At 37.8% G+C, this 17,832-nt stretch overlaps 1 protein-coding gene across 4 annotated transcripts in view; it reads left to right on the top strand.

Annotated features, from left to right (window-relative positions):
* thrb (thyroid hormone receptor beta) overlaps positions 1-17,832 on the top strand; it is a 219,338-nt gene that overhangs the window by 114,134 nt on the left and 87,372 nt on the right. Inside the window, exon 1 of one of the 4 annotated variants that reach the window (XM_051663221.1) lies at positions 3,088-3,253. The exons of the other annotated variants lie outside the window; for them this stretch is intronic. The gene's annotated coding sequence lies outside the window, so the exon portion shown is untranslated. Of the gene's footprint in view, positions 1-3,087; positions 3,254-17,832 lie in introns of those variants that run through there. 4 annotated transcript variants of the gene reach the window in all.

Genomic DNA, 17,832 nt, shown 5'->3' with positions numbered 1-17,832 from the left:
CTGGAAACAAAACACATTGATTTGGCAGGGAAGACGAGACAAAGGAGAGAATATATAGAAGAATAGGAATAGAGCCACAGGTGCTGCTGATCTACTAGTGAGCCGAGCAAACCAGCGTTGCCATTGCAACTGCTGAGCAGCACCAGTGAGAAGCAGGAGGGAAAGAGGAAAACAAAAGTATATGGATGACCTAAGAGATGGGTGGAGGAAACTGTCACAATACTGCCACATCAAGAATAACACAAGACCAAAATGGCAGGATCATGACAGTGAGATGCATAGCGCAGTGGTTAAAGCACAGGACTGCAGTACAAAAGGGTTATTTATTCACACTCCACCTAGGCAATGTTTCACTTGAGCATCTGCTGTTTTGAGCCCTTTGCATTGTGCTTTGCAAATGTTTAAGTCAGATCATTCTTATTTGTATAGCGCTTTTCGCAATACATATCGTTTTAAAGCAGCTTAACAGAAAATCATTGCATAATGTATTAAATGCCATAAAGTCAACAGTAAACAGCTTTATCGAAAGTTGTGCCTTTATGTCTTTACATTTGTCCTGCCTTGTGGCAAAAAGGCATGGCCCCGCATTGCTGCATACAGCTATATTTTACATTGTTGTTGTTAATTTTATTGTCACGGTAGGTGACTTGTTGTTTTGTGAGATGTCAGGATGAGTTTATTTTTCTAATAAAATGAAAAATTTGTTGATTGTTAACCTTGTCAACCTAGCGCACACTTAGCCGTGGATTATCAAAAACTGATTAGTTACAGCTGTCATTGATTTTTAGTGCAAATTTTGACTAGAAGAATTACAATAACGGTTAACTTTATCTACAGGTTGTCACATCTAGAGTTCTGTCTGTTCTAAATCAGACACAGAGATAAAGTAATGTGATGATAATACTTTTTTATAATATTTTTATTATATAAATATTACATACATAATATTTATATTTTTGAAGACCAAACACTATTTAAAAACTGTTAAGTACTCAATCCAGAAAAAATAAAAGCTACATAATTTAGAAGGGTTGGCTCTCCTCAGAACATGTAATATTTAATTGATATTCTGTCATTTTCTCATTAATGTGGAAAAACCAGTGTTGCTGATGTGACAGTTGTAAAAGTAGCACTTACTGTTCATGATGTGAGGGAAATCATCCGAAACGCTTTAAACCTGACCTCTGAGACATCGGTATGGTATCCATTAAGGCTGCATGATTGATTGAATTAAGAATGAATCAAATGTGGCTTTACATGATTACAAAACAGCAAAAGGCTGCGTGAGAGCCTCAGTCAGCGATGTGTGATCACGGGGCGCCCTCTAGTGGTTATAGACGCACATGTTGAGCAAACAGTGCAGCTATTTTAGATGATGTTTTATCATATTACAGTATAAATTTTCTTGCCTCATCTTGCCGGACAGCGAAAGATGCATTTGATGGGTACCGGTTACCTTCTCTCCCCCTCTGTGAAAAAAACAAACAGCTGAATGTAAAACCATACTTTACTCTCAAGCACTTTAGGTGAGGAACACGGGGCTGATGAACATTGTTGTCTTTTCCGTGTTTCCTGTAGCTCTTCACAGTTGATTTAAAGACAGCACTGCATGACTTGATGTTGTTTTGTGATGTGAGGGTTAATCCCAGCTCTGAAACTATATTTGCGTCTGGAGGTCGTTTGAACAGAGGCATAAAACTCTCTCAATGTCTCATTATGGAGGACAGCAGAGAAGGCGCAATAATATAGAATGGTGATTAAAACTGACTGGAACTACCTGCGCATTAAACAGTTTTAATGCATGCATTCCAACCAATCAGAATCGAGTATTCAAACAGACCATGGGATAAGTCTGTTTATATTCTTAGACAACCAAGTTTACTCATAACTCAACTTTTGCAAAACGTGTAGTTACTTAATTTTGCCATTGGGTGGCTAAATACTGCTGTATGAATAATATGCCTATCAATGTGCAATTTGTGTCATTGGGGTTGTTTGGCAATGAGGCATTTTTAACCTCGTTAGTTTGTGTGTGTCTAAATCCTCAAATTTTGTTTGTTTATTTGCCATAGATTAGAGTCTTGTGGACTAGATTAGTTTGAAGATGTTACGATTTAGATGCAATTTACATGCTGCTTTGTATTGCTTGTTTTCTATGGTGATTAACAATCAAAAATCAAAATGTCAAAAAAGTTCACTGAATGGCTGTGTGTGCTGTTGTTTAGCTGTCATCAATGCAGTTGTGTACTTATGTAGAGAAAGATGTGAGGAAAGACCTTGGGTGTTGTGGGAAGTGATGTAAAAGAGGTTTAAAAAGAGAGCCAGAGAGTTCCAGCACAACATTATGAATCACACAATACCGCAATGAAGGCCCCATATAATTACACAAATTAAGGCGTGCATAGTGGATGAATGGGGGAAAATTCTGCTTGCTAAACTTAAACTTGTGTCTTCAGTGGCCAAACGCTTAATAAATGTTATTAGAAGAAATGGTGATGTTACACAATGGTAAACAACTTTTATGGAGTGTCTTGCAATCATCTGATTTAAAATGAGTGTATATTACAAAAACAAAAGAACAATTGCATTTACAAGGTCAAATAATTTGCTGTTGTAGTGCTTTCCATATAGCACTGGGTGAATCAAATTTACAAATCACTTGTAGTTTTTATTTGCATTTTCATACATTCCCAACTTTTTCAGAATTGGGCTTGCACTAAGGTACATGAATATGGTAATCATCCAGTACATTTTGTACCATGTTTATTTATTTATTTATTTTTTTAAGTAGTTTTTTTCTAAATGTTTTTTCCTCCCAGAGATGATACAGCTAGATAGAATTGTGTTTTAAATCCTACAATTTATTCAACTTTTTGGGATTTTAAATATGCTGACACATTTTATAGCTCATAAAAGTGTTCTCAAAGGCACTGGAAACACTTTCATTTGTATTTTGTAGATTGTCGACACATGTGATGTGGATTTGATTCTCAAGTGCCACCCACCCCTCTCTTCATGTGGTGTAATGTGTCATATTTGCAGTGTGCAGGACAGATCAAGCCCTGCAATGCTCGAGTTGCATGTGTTAGTGCATGTAGGGTGCAGTAGAGCTCACGAAGACAATCATGGTGCCAAGTATATGCTTCCTGAAGCCAAGGAATTCCCTGTGCTTTCACGGGATTTATCTGCTTTTATCTTCTGGAGCTCAGAGATGTCTCATCTTCTGTCACACAGTTTGTATGCCTGCACTAGGGTAAGGAACCAATAATAAGTACCTACCAGTTACTTTAAAAATAATATTTGAACCAAATTATTCCGGTTTCATTAATGGTTTGCTAATGTGCATTCTTCCTTCAATGCGGACAAACACTGTACTAGTGGTCACCAATCAGGAAATTTGAGGCCGATACCGATCACCAATTTTTTTTTAACACTGAGATCGGCTGAAACCATTTCGATAACTGTTTTGTTTTTTGTTTTTCTCTTTTACAAGTTATATGCTGCAGTTTATATTACATTTAATTTACACTGATTATGAAATAGTTGCATTTATTTTAATTGAAAACAGTTCTGAATAGTTCTGTTGTCACTATCAAATAACATTGTGTCATCCTGGCAACCAGTAAACACCATGAGAGCATTACACACAGCAGAGATACTTGTATGTTCAAACATAGGAGAGATATATCCATTACAAGCTCCAAAACTGCTCCAGTGAGCAATCATTAGTATCTATGATTTGTTTACAGTTTTTGGCATTTTGTTGCAACAAATCACTAATTGTTAAACAACTGCATGTAGATGCGTTGCCGTTATTGAAAGTTAAACTCTTAAAAGTGGTACTTTGACAAACATATATCTCTGATTTAAATCTGGGTTCTCACAAAATAGCACTTGACTGAGTGACTGATGAGAGAGTGAGACACACACTGTCTGACTGTCGCAACATCACATATATTCAGATTTGTTAATGCATAAAATAATGTTTATGTTTAAAAAAAGCAATACAGATTATTAGCAGAAGTAATTATAGAGAACCATCGAATCATCTATTCGTTAAACTACAGATATTGAAATTGAAAGATCTGGTGGATTTCAATATTGTTCAAATTATGTATAAAGCATACAAATATTTATTACCAAAAAATGTACAAAATCTGTTTTTTTCATTAGAGAGAGTCATTATAATTTGAAAGGAATATGTATATTTAAGAAAAGTACAGTTTGGGGGACCTGGGTAGCTCAGCGAGTATTGATGCTGACTATCACCCTTGGAGTCGCGAGTTCAAATCCAGGGTGTGCTGAGTGACTCCAGCCAGGTCTCCTAAGCAACCAAATTGGCCCGGTTGCTAGGGAGGGTAGAGTCACATGGGGTAACCTCCTCGTGGTCGCGATTAGTGGTTCTTGCTCTCAATGGGGTGCATGGTAATTTGTGCATGGATCATAGAGAGTAGCATGAGCCTCCACATGCTGTGAGTCTCCGCGGTGTCATGCACAACGAGCCACATGAAAAGATGTGTGGATTGACTGTCTCAGAAGCAGAGGCAACTGAGACTTGTCCTCAGCCACCCGGATTGAGGTGAATAACCGTGCCACCATGAGGACCTACTAAGTAGTGGGAATTGGGCATTCCAAAATTGGGAGATAAAAGGAGATAAAATTAAAAAAAAGAAAAGTACAGTTTGGATTGATCTGAAAAATAGATGTATTGCAATAAAAGGAGTGGAATTATGGAACAAGCTTAAAAATGAATTAAAAATTTTGTAAAACAATTAATACATTTAAGAGAATGTTTAAAATGAAGGTGTTTAAAAAGCATGAAAGATTGGGTTGATAGGAACATTGTATTATGTATATATGTAAATATGTTTTGTATTAATTTATATGTGTCATGTACTGCAGTATTTATCTTTCCTAACACATTTATTGTAACTAATTGTTTAATTGTCTAAATTGTTAACATGAAAAACAAAACTGTTGATAATATGCATTTATTTACATTAAAATAGAATGTAATTACATAAAAAGGATATTTAATTACCATTTTTAAGGTTTAGCTGTTAAGTTTAAGGTCTGGTTGTAAATGAAGAACAAACATGACCTCACACCTTCAAATAACCAATAACGGAAGGTTTGAAGGCCACCGATGCTGTTGCACGTGTCGAGTGTTGTTAAACTCACCGCTGAGTTTTGCACAGAGAGGGCTCGGTACGCTACACCACTATTGAATCTACAGTGTGAAACACAAATCGTGACCTGTAGTCTGATTCCCGAATTTATTACTCTCATGAGCTGAATCTTTTTAATGAAGAAAAAAAAAAAAAACTTAAAGAATCAGTTGGAGCAGTTACTGAATTAATCTGACTCATTTACTGAACTGAAAGTAATTAATTTTATCATGTTTGATTCAACAATTTCAAATGAACCAAAACTTGTTGCTGTGTTTTGTTGTATTTAAGGCTTGTGAAAAATATCTTTGTAGTTACTGACTGGTTTTTCATATCACTATGTGTAGTTTAAGATTAAAGTTTTGTTTTATCAGTGGTCTTTAAAAATAATAATAATAATTGAATAAATGAAATATGGTACCACATTTTTGTTTAAGTATTCTTATTAAATATGTAGTTGGAGATAATTTTAATATGGAGGACCTACGTACTTAGAATAAAATAATTAAATCAATAAATTATTAATTAAACCAGTAATGTACCAGTTTATTTTCAAATAAATAATTCATCAAATAAATAAACCAATAATTAAAATGACCCCTTTATTTTGCAATAATCCATAAAAGAACAGCATTTATTCTTTAAAACATTTAATAATATCTACTTTCAAAAACAACTACTACTTTAAAATCGTTCTCTTTTTTCAGAATCAAAACACACTATTTCCAAGTCCAAGTGTGCAAGAAAATGTCAGACCTATGATGTAGGTCACAAGTAAGTTTTTCTAATGACAAAAGAGTGGTGGCCTGATACATCCACATTTTGACTGAAGGTTTCTGTGAAGTTAACCATAACAATAGTATACTTTTTTTTGTTGTTGTTGTCGCTGCTAAAAATGTGCAAAAATTCAGTACACATTCTTTATCACAGTCAACACCCACATCAACTTTACAATTCAAGAGATTTGCGTTTGGAGACATTGTAGAAGTCTTTCCAATGATCTTTTGTATAATTTTGTGAATCTCCTTCCAAAAGGCTTTGATCTTATCACAATCCCAGAATACATGCATCACAGTTCTGATGTTTGTTTTAATTTAAAGCAAAATTGAGAAGTATTGGGGGATATTTTGTGGAGGCAAACCGGTGCTAAGTAGGTCCCATGGATAAATGTAAAATTTTGATCATGGGCCGAAATTGGGACACACTTTGGAAAAACACTTGCACAAACAGATAACCTTCCTTGTCACTGAAAGATGACCCAATGTCCCTTTCCATATCACCATCAAAGAATCTAAAGTTGAAGGACCAACATTAGATAACATAGTGTAAAAGTCAGAAATCTTCCTCTTAAGAGTGGATGAGGAAAAAAGCTGTTTTTCCACTTCAGTAAGAGTAAATCATATATTAACTTTTCTTATCTGTGACTCTATAAAGTGCCGCAGTTGAAGAAACTTATAGACATCATTACCGGGCAAGTAAAATTCCTGTCTTAACTGCTGAAATTAATTAATTTGACCATTTTTATATAAATGGCCAAACTCCAACACTCCCCTTGACATCCAGGCCTGAAGCCCAATGTTCTATATTGATGAGGGAAGATCAGGGTTGAGTGCAGTAGGAGATTTAAGAGATAAATTAGTTAGAATGGCTAAGTACTTCCTAACATACCACACCAGAACAGTAAAGTTATTAGTCAGAGACTGAATATTTGTATATTATAAATAAATGGCAAAGAACATAACAATCTTGGATAACACATTGAAGACCCAAAGGGATTCAAGTCTATTAAGAAGCCAACTTAACATGTGTAAATTTGTGCAGACTGATAATATAACTGAAGATTAGGAAGCAAAGCCCCACCCAGTTCTCTTGGCTTCATCAAAACGGAGAGTTTAAGTCTGGCCTTTTTTTTATTCCAAATATACCGTATAATTGAAGAATTTATCCTTTAAAAAAAACTTGTAGGCAAATAGCATGGCAGACATTGGAACACAAAATTCAACCTGGGAAGAATATTCATTCTTATGACATTAATCCTGCCAAAAAAAAGCAGTTGGAAGGTTTGACCAGTCTGATAAATGTTATTTATCGAAATTACTATTTCGTATTTCTTACGTTTAAGAAGAGAAATAACTTTACTTATTTTTATGGGGTGCCCCAACCCATTCACATTCCACATGGAGAGAGACAATCCACTCATGTTAACATTTGACATTTTGACACATCAGAAAAAATAGATTTTTAAATAGAATTATAAAGGCCACATTCCACATTAGTGCAACAATCGAACCCCGAACTACATAACTGTACTGAAGGTGTGTTCTTTCACAAAACAAACTCCAGCATCTAGCAGAACCAGCACACACATAAATTAATTAATTAATTAAACAAATAAAAAATTTTAAATAATAATAAATAAATAAATAAAAACAGTTTCCTCAGACAGTCAACTGAATGTTCAGTGAGCCGGCCCATTCAACTGCTACATGAGTGCAACAAATGACCCAATCACTCCAATATCCTGCAAGAAATACTCCACAAAACAAGCTCCAACCAATAGGAGGTGTAAGCACAAAGAACGTGTAGATTCAACTATAACACTTTCCCGAAGGAGTGCTGCTACACAAAACAAACTCCAGCCATTAGGCGGAACCAGCACATAAATTAAACAAATTTCGTCCTCGGACGATCAAGTGGACGTTTAGTGAGTCAGGCTCACTTGGCTGCAACATGAGAACCTCAAAATAACCTATTCAGTCATTGACTTTATGAAGGACATCGCTTGCTGGGGACATGTAAATACTTTACGGCCATCCTTAGTATCTGTTCTCAATTTGGCCAGGAACATCAGTGCAGAAGCAACCTTCCATTGATGTAAAAGTTTCTTGCATTCTTTGAATTGATCACGTTTCTCTCTTGTCGAATTTGCAAAGTCTGGTAACAAGAAAATGCTGTGGTTCTTACGAGAAAGCTTTACTTTACTCCTCGCCTCGCATAACACGAGATTTTTATCGGATGATCTCAGAAATTTGGCCAGAATTGATCGAGGCCTGTCTCCCTCAGCGGATTGCCGAACCCTGTGAGCTCACTCGATTTCCATTTTATGGCCTGTTATGTCAAGCAGATTCGGAAAGAGCCCGTCCAGGAATTCCACCTTATTCTGACACTCTGCTCCCTCTGGAATTCCAACAATTTGGACGATATTCTGCCAGTTACGATTCTCCATATCCTCCAGCTTCTCCCAGATGCACTCCAAATCCACCCTGGTCGCTAGTGGATTAGCGGCTAATTCCCTCTCCGATGACTCCAGATAATCTATCCGTTTCTCGACGTCCCCCACACTTGTAACCACCTCAGTGAATTTCATCTCCATGCCCATGATCGATCGACGTATTGCAGCAAGATCCTCCAAGTCAGCAACGACCTTCGTCAGCATTGCTGATAATTGTTAATTGTTCAGCAATTCTTGCCGAATCTCTTTCACCTCTCCGGCCAAATCAACTCCCATGCTCGAGGCCTCCGGAGGGACGTCAGCTTGAGCACGTAAGTGTCTTTTAATGTCACCAGAGCCTGAGGATTTTTAATTCTTTGACATATTGTCTTCCTAGAAAAGTTATGGATCAGGGTGTATCGAATCTCACCGGTTTATTACACAGAAATTATCAAAACTAGCAAAGTGCACAGAGCTCACCGTTCACACGTCCGAACCTCGCATGGCGTCACGTGACTCCCCCCATAAATTTTGGTTAATTTTGTTTATTAAAGGAGAATAATTGCCACTGAGTAGGTCTTCCAAATTAGGCGTAACATTAATTCCCAAATATTTAAATCCTGAGGATGTTAAATGGAAGGGGGAACTCAAAGCCAGAGATTTATCCAAATTAATCTTATATCCTGAAAAATTACTATAATTATCAATTACTGCCAGAACTGTGTCAGTAGAGGTCTCAGGGTATTTAAGGTATAGCAGAGCATCGTCTGCGTAAAAGGATAAGTGACGTTCCTCTGGACCTATTTTAATGTCACGTATGTTTGCGTTGGTTCTCACAGCTACAGCCAGTGGTTCACCATGCGCACTTTGATGTGGCCAAAGATCGATAAAATGCGCAATACCAGTAAGACAGCATGTCAGCTTCCTCATGTAACTCAACGTGATATGCAATATCTCAATATAAAAAAAAGTCAAGACTTGACATCCTAGCAACTGTAGCAAAACTTTGTGAAATGTCACTCAACCGACCAGAGCCTCTATACAAAACTGCATGAGGATGAAGCGCATCAAATATATTATGCGGAAGTGTGCTGACTGTCGCATGACCATGTGCTTGTTAGTTTACTTTTCTTAGATTTTGGAATAACTGCAACATCATAACCACGCACTGCAAGACTGCAAAAACGTATTAAAAATGCATTCTTTGTTGACGTGTTAAAGCATTATGAGAAGACCATCAAATGGATGCAGGGCTCTGTGTCAGGGTGGACGAAATACCAGTAGAAATGTGTTAACAGTAAGAAAGTATCGTGTCTATTGTGGTTATGCAAAATCCTTTGCATGGCAAAGAATGCGCATTCCAAAAAAATCATTATATTGTAATATATTATTTTTATCAGTTGTTATACTTTTGCATTATTTTTGCATTTCTCATGGCCTTGGATGATAGAACTCCCTCTCTCTCGCACGTACGTGTGACCAAACACAGTGAGAGATGAGATATGATACAAAAGCCCTGCTTCCCTTAGTTACTGATGCCTTCAAGTTTTCCCGTCGGCATCTGTTTTGCCAGAAAGCACGGAGAAGCGATCTCACAAGTAAATTATGATATAACACATTTGTCAACCGTTATGTATAGTTATGTATGTATATTTAGTCAGCAGTGAGCCACTTCAAACCCTTGAGAAGGGGTGACATAAATGGAGACAGAAAAATACGTTCTTTCCATTTTTTTTTTTTTTTTTTGCATGTATATGTATTAAATAAATAAAATAAAATACAGTTATATACAACTTTAAAAACAACTTAAAATAACTGAATTTTTTGTTGTTGAAGGGGTACCCAGTTAATACACTGCACACCACTGATATATATAGAGAGAGAGAGAGAGAGAGAGAGACATAGATGATGTGCAATATAAATATAAGGGAGTCTATTAATAAATAGACTGATGTCATCAAACCAGTTTATGGGGTCTGTTACATCTGGATATTAAGCTTCATTTGTGTTTGTATTGCTCACATGCTATTAACCTAACAAAAGGGATTTGTTTCCAATAAACCCTTTAATACCTTTCTGAGTGAGTGCAGAGGGATGCATTGCTTACATGTGTATGTGTAGTTGTTTTATAGGAATAACGTCTGTCTAACAGATTCATTATTCGGGACTGTTAAAATGAAATGGAAATGGTGTTTTGTTGTTTTAATGTTTTTGTTCAGGACGATTTTTCTTACATGTCATGGGTTGCTCCGTCCAGTCAGCCCCCACTATACACTTCAGAGTCTACTATTTGTACTTATGCAGACAAAGAACAAATAAAAAGGCAAGAGTATTCTTAAGGCTTGATGACTAAAATGTAAAGAATGAACCTTGTCAAAAAGGTCATGTTTTCTCTTTGCCTTCCAAGTCTGAGGCCTGCAGTTTATTTGTTTTATTGTTTTTCTTTATTTTAGGTTTTAAATTTTATTTTATGTGCTTTTTTTTTTTGCCTTTAATGGATGGGAAAGTGGAGACAGGGAGAGAGAAGGAATGGGATCGGGAAATGATGCAAATCGGGCTGAACTCGAACACGTGTCCTCAAGAGCACAACAGTTCTTGTTGTGTCGCAATCATATATGTGCAACTGCAGTGCCAAGGCAAATTTTATTTATATTTTTACACTAGTAAATGATGAGAGAATTTTCATTTTTGGGTGAACTATCCCTTTAATAAATACATATAATATTAATCGCTCACTTGCCAATGATGTTATGCAACCAGATCGGTGCCAGATGTCTGTTGTAAAAAAAACAAAAACGGCCTCAAAGGCCTTTCTCTGCTACAGTATATATACAATTGAAGTCAGAAGTTTACATACACCTTAGCCAAATACATGTAAACTCAGTTTTTCACAATTCCTGACATTTAATCATAAAAAACATTCCCTGTCTTAGGTCAGTTAGGATTGCTACTTTATTTTAAGAATGTGAAATGTCAGAATAATAGAGGAGAGAATTAGTTATTTCAGCTTTTATTTCTTCCATCACATTCCCAGTGGGTCAGAAGTTTACATACACTTTGTTAGTATTTGGTAGCATTGCCTTTAAATTGTTTAACTTGGATCAAACATTTTGGGTAGCCTTTCAAAAGCTTCTCACAATAAGTTGCTGGAATTTTTGTCCATACAGGTTCTGTCCTCCAGACAGAACTGGTGTAACTGAGTCAGGTTTGTAGGCCTCCTTGCTCGGTTTTTCAGTTCTGCCTACAAATTTTCTATCGGATTGAGGTAAGGGCTTTGTGACGGCCAATCCAATACCTTGACTTTGTTGTCCTTAAGACATTTTGCCACAACTTTGAAGGTATGCTTGGGGTCATTGTCCATTTGGAAGACCCATTTGCGACGAGCTTTAACTTCCTGGCTGATGTCTTGAGATGTTGCTTCAATATATCCACATTATATTCCTTCCTCATGATGCCATCTATATTGTGAAGTGCACCAGTCCCTCCTGCAGCAAAGCACCCCCACAACATGATGCTGCCACCCCCATGATTCACTGTTGGGATGGTGTTCTTCAGCTTGCAAGCCTCACCCTTTTTCCTCCAAACATACGATTGTCAATATGGCCAAAAAGTTCAATTTTTGTTTCATCAGACCAGAGGACATTTCTCCAGAAAGTAAGATCTTTGTCCACATGTACACTTGCAAACTGTAGTATGGCTTTTTTATGGCGGTTTTGGAGCAGTGGCATCTTCCTTGCTGAGCAGCCTTTCAGGTTATGTCATACATCATGATGGCGCCGCGGATGGCCGCCTCGGTGTGGAGCGCTCCTATTGTTTTGTTGTTTTTATTTGTTTGTCCTGTGTTTAGTCATCTTTTTCCAGTCAGTTTTACCAGAGACGAACTGCTGAACATTCGACAGCATATACCAGTCAATCTTTTCCCGGATTTTGAATATTTGGACGTTTTGTTTGACATTTTAGTCGGAGACGCGGCTGTGTTGTTTAAATGCGTTATGGTGACGCAGGCGAGGGAGACGAGCAGGCACGCTGGTCAAGCTCCAATGGCATAGCTTTCAAACAGCGCTGCCGAGCATTCATCTTGCGAATCTCCGCTCTCTTCCTAAAAAAACGGACAAACTACATCTCCTCACCTGCACAAACAAGGACTTTTCAACCTCTGCTGCCTTGTGCTTCACAGAAACCTGGCTGAGTGAAGCCATTCCGGACAGTGTGTTACATCTGCCGGGCTTCCAGCTGTTCAGAGCGGATCGCATGGCGGAGTTAACGGGGAAAACGAGAGGCGGTGGAACATGCTTTTACATCAATGAAATTTGGTGTACAGATGTAACAACAGTAAAGAAGATGTACTGTCCTAATTTGGAAGCTCTCTTTATTAACTGTAAGCCTTTCTACTTGCCGTGGGAGATTTCCTCGTTTATTATGGTGAGTGTGTACTGTATATCGTACCAAACGCGTGTTTGAATGCGGTGCTGCAACAGCTGACTGATCAAATCACAGACACAGAACAACAATACCCGGACTCAGTTATTATTATTCTTGGGGATTTTAACAAAGCAAACCTCACATGTGAACTGCCCAAATACAAACAGCACATTACATGCCACACCAGAGACAGAAATATACTGGAGCACTGCTACACAACAATAAAGGATGCATATCGCTCTGTTCCTAGAGCAGATTTGGGACTATCTGATCACTGTCTGGTTCATCTTCTTCCAACCTACAGACAGAAATTAAAATCTGCTAAGCCTGTTGTAAGGACTGTAAAGAGGTGGACCAACGAAGCAGAGCTGGAACTACAAGCCTGCTTTGACTGTACTGATTGGAGTGTTTTTGAAGCTGCAGACACCAATCTGGACGAGCTCACAGATACTGTAACATCATATATCAGTTTCTGTGAGGATATATGCATTCCTACTAGGACTTATTTAATATTTAACAACGACAAACCATGGTTTACAGTGGAACTCAGGCAGCTTTGTCAGGCCAAAGAGGATGCTTACAGAGTTGGGGATAAAGTCTTGTGCAATCAGGCCAGGAACACACTGAATAAGGGAATCAGAGTGGCTAAAAGAAGATACTCTGAGAAGCTGAAAAACAAGTTTTCAGCTAATGACCCTACATCAATGTGGAGTGGCATGAAACAACTTACGAATTACAGGACTCCTACCCCCAACCCTGTGGTGGACCAACAACTACCTGATGACCTGAATGTGTTCTACTGCAGATTTGAAAGGCCCAATCTCACACCCCACACCCACTCTGACCTTCACTTCACACAAACACCAACACCTCCTACAACCCCCCTCCTGCTACTCAACCTGCACTTAAGCTCTGTGAAGATGATGTGAGCCGCTCTTTCGAAAACAAAGGATAAGGAAAGCACAGGGCCCAGATGGCATTTCACCTGCATGTCTTAGATCCTGTGCTAACCAGCTGGCCCCCATCTTCACACAGATCTTCAATAGATCACTTGAGCAGTGTGAAGTCCCATGCTGCTTCAAACATTCCACTATCATCCCCATCCCAAAGAATCCAAAAATCACAGGACTTAATGACTACAGACCTGTCGCCCTGACGTCTGTGGTCATGAAGTCATTTGAGAGACTGGTGTTGGCTCACCTGAAGGACATCACTGGACCCTTTCTAGATCCCCTTCAGTTTGCTTCTCGAGCAAACAGGTCTGTGGATGATGCAGACAACATGGGATTGAATCATATCCTGCAACATCTGGACAGACCAGGGACATATGCAAGGATCCTTTTTGTGGACTTCAGTTCGGCTTTCAACACCATCATCCCAGCTATACTCCAGAATAAATTACACCAACTCTCTGTTCCCACGTCTATCTGTCAGTGGATTACCAGCTTTCTGACAGACAGGCAGCAGCTTGTGAGACAGGGGAAATTCACTTCCAGCACCTGTACAATCAGCACTGGTGCCCCCCAGGGATGTGTACTCTCCCCACTACTCTTCTCCCTCTACACCAACGACTGCATCACCAAGGACCCCTCTGTCAAGCTCCTGAAGTTTGCAGACGACACCACTGTCACCGGCCTCATCCGAGATGACGATGAGTCTGCATACAGAAGGGAGGTTCAACAGCTGGCTGTCTGGTGCAGTCAAAACAACCTTGAGCTGAACACGCTCAAAACGGTGGAGATGATTGTGGACTTTAGGAGGAACCCCCCAACACTGTCCCCCCTCACCATTCTAAACAGCACTGTGGCAGCAGTGGAGTCATTCAGGTTCATGGGCACTACCATCTCACAGGACCTGAAGTGGGAGACCCATATTGACTTCATGCGAAAAAGGCCCAGCAGAGGTTGTACTTCCTTTGCCAGTTGAGGAAGTTCAACCTGCCACAAGTGCTGCTGATACAGTTCTACCCAGCAGTCATTGAGTCTGTCCTCTGGACTTCTATAACTATCTGGTTTGGTTCAGCTACGAAATCGGATATCAGAAGACTACAAAGGACAGTTCAGACTGCTGAGAGGATTATTGGTTGCCCCCCTGCCCTCCCTTCAAGAACTATACACTTCCATAGTGAGGAAAAAGGCTGGAAAAATCACTCTGGACCCCACTCACCCTGCCCACTACCTTGTTGAACTATTGCCTTCTGGCCAACGCTTCAGAGCTCTGAGCACAAGAACCATCAGGCACAGGAACAGTTTTTTCCCCCAGGCAATCCATCTCATGAACAGTTAAAAGTGCCCCTTTGAGCAATAATTAATGTGCAATACACAGCTTAGTCTTTTTATATTATCCAGCACATCCTACCTCTTCTGCCATTACATTCCCTTGCACTGTACTTAACCGATTTGTATTTAGATGTGCACTACGTATGTGTGTGTGTATGTATGTATATATATTCATATATGTGTGTATGTGTATATATGTGTATATGTATGTGTATATATATATATGTATGTGTGTATGTGTATGTGTATGTATGTGTGTATATGTATGTATGTATATATATAAACACAGTATATATATATATATATATATATATATATACACACATACACACACACACATACATACATTTTATATATATATATATATATATATATATATATATATATTTGTCTATTGTGTATTCTATATATACTATTTTCTTTTCAATATTTATCTATTTTTTATTCAATTTTAATTATTTTTTAAAAGTCTTGTTGCTGTTTTTGTATTGTTGTGTACTGGAAGCTCCTGTCATCAAGACAAATTCCTTGTATGTGTAAGCATACTTGGCGATAAAGCTCATTCTGATTCTGATTCTGATTCTGGTATTGGACTTGTTTTATTGTGGATATAGATTCTTGTCTACCTCTTTCCTCCAGAATCTTCACAAGGTCCTTTGCTGTTGTTCTGGGATTGATTTGCACTTTTCTCACCAAACTACGTTCATCTCTAGGAGACAGAATGCATCTCCTTCCTGAGCAGTATGATGGCATGGTGTTTATACTTGTATTCTATTGTTTGTAGAGATGAATGTGGTTCCTTCAGGCATTTGGGAATTGCTCCCAAGGATAAACCAGTCTTGTGAAGGTCCACAATTTTTTTTTTTTTTTACTGAGGTCTTGGCTGATTTTTTTTTATTTTCCCATGATGTCAAGCAAAGAGGCACTGATTTGAAGGTATGCCTTAAAATACATCCACAGGTACACCTCCAGTGTACACCTAATTAGCCTATCAGAAGCTAATTGGCTAATTGCCTAAAAGCTCGACATCATTTTCTGGAATTTTCCAAGCTGCTTAAAGACACAGTTAAAGAATAGTTCACCCAAAAAATGAACATTTGCTGATAATTTACTCACCCTCAGGCCATCCAAGATGTATCTGAGTTTCTTTCTTCATCAAAACAGAATTGAAGATTTTTAGGATTTCATTTCAGGCCTCCTCCTCTAAACAATGCAAGTGAATGTCCTCCATTTTTTGACGGTCCAAAATGCATATTTAGTGTGCATCAAAATAATCCACACGACTCCAGTCAACAAATAAATTTCTTCTGAACCCAAATGATTGATTATTTTGAGAAACAAGACAATACTTGTATACTTTTTAACTACAAATGTTCTCTGTGACTTGCGCTCATGAGAGTGATGACATAAGCTCGTTGGTAAGGTCACGCGTCACGTGGAGGAGTAGTCAGGAAGTGCGTCATTGTTTACAAGAGAAACTTGTGCCGTTCACAAACCAAAACAGTCCAAAACAATTTCAAAACAAATAAAAAAAAAAAAACATTTCCAAATAATAATAATAATAATAATAAAACAATGTAAACAATGACGCGCTTCCTGACTCCTCCTCCACGTGACGCGTGACCTTACCAACGAGCTTACATCATCACTCTCATGAGCGCAAGTCACAGAGAACATTTGTAGTTAAAAAGTATACAAGTATTGTTTTGTTTCTAAAAATAATCAATTGTTTGAGTTCAGAAGAACTTTATTTGTCAACTGGAGTCATGTGGATTATTTTGATGCACCCTAAATATGCATTTTGGACCATCAAAAAATGGAGTACATTCACTTGCATTGTTTAAAGGAGGAGGCCTGAAATGAAATCCTAAAAGTCTTCAATTCTGTTTTGATGAAGAAAGAAACTCAGATACATCTTGGATGGCCTGAGGGTGAGTAAATTATCAGCAAATGTTCATTTTTTGGGTGAACTAATCCTTTAACTTAGTGTATGTAAACTTCTGACCCATTGGAATTGTGATATAGTCAATTAAAAGTGAAACAATCTGTCTGTAAACAATTGTTGGAAAAATTACTCATGTCATGCACAAAGTAGTTGTCCTAAATTACTTGCCAAAACTATAGTTTGCTAATATGAAATCTGCAGAGTGGTTAAAAAATGAGTTTTAATGACTTCAACCTAAGTGTATGCAAACTTCTGACTTCAACTGTATGGGTGTAATGACCAACATTAACACTCATGGAGTCAGACTGATGTTTGTGGACAAATGTATTGTTTTTGTATGTTGAGAGTTAAAAATGTCAAGCACTGAGCACTAGAGCTAGAAAAGGTCACTGTAAACACAAACACACAGTACATAACCCATGCTGCCTGCACATCTCATCTCATCCAGTGAAGCTATTTTGAAAATGTAGCTCCCCAAGCTACAAGCTAATCATAACTTAAAGTAGTTAAACTACAGTAAAGCTACTCTTTAAAAAAATGTAGTTAGCTTCACTACAAACTAGGGGTGTTCAGCGATGCCATTTTCTGTATTTGTATCTGTTGCTATGGCAAAACGATCTGTATTCTGATAAAACCGGATGTGGGCATGGTTTAACCAGAAGTGCATCAAAACAAGACCTATTTTTAAATGTAACTCTATTACATGTATAGATTCTATAAATAAAATATGCTTTGTATATGCCTATTCATAAAATATTATTATTGTTATTGTTATAAATAATAAGAATGATTATTATTATATTATTA

Source organism: Myxocyprinus asiaticus, chromosome 30 (assembly GCF_019703515.2).
Source record: "Myxocyprinus asiaticus isolate MX2 ecotype Aquarium Trade chromosome 30, UBuf_Myxa_2, whole genome shotgun sequence".
NCBI classification, from domain to species: Eukaryota; Metazoa; Chordata; class Actinopteri; order Cypriniformes; family Catostomidae; genus Myxocyprinus; species Myxocyprinus asiaticus.
Note: the sequence above shows the minus strand (reverse complement) of the source record. Positions and strands in the feature narration are given on the sequence as shown.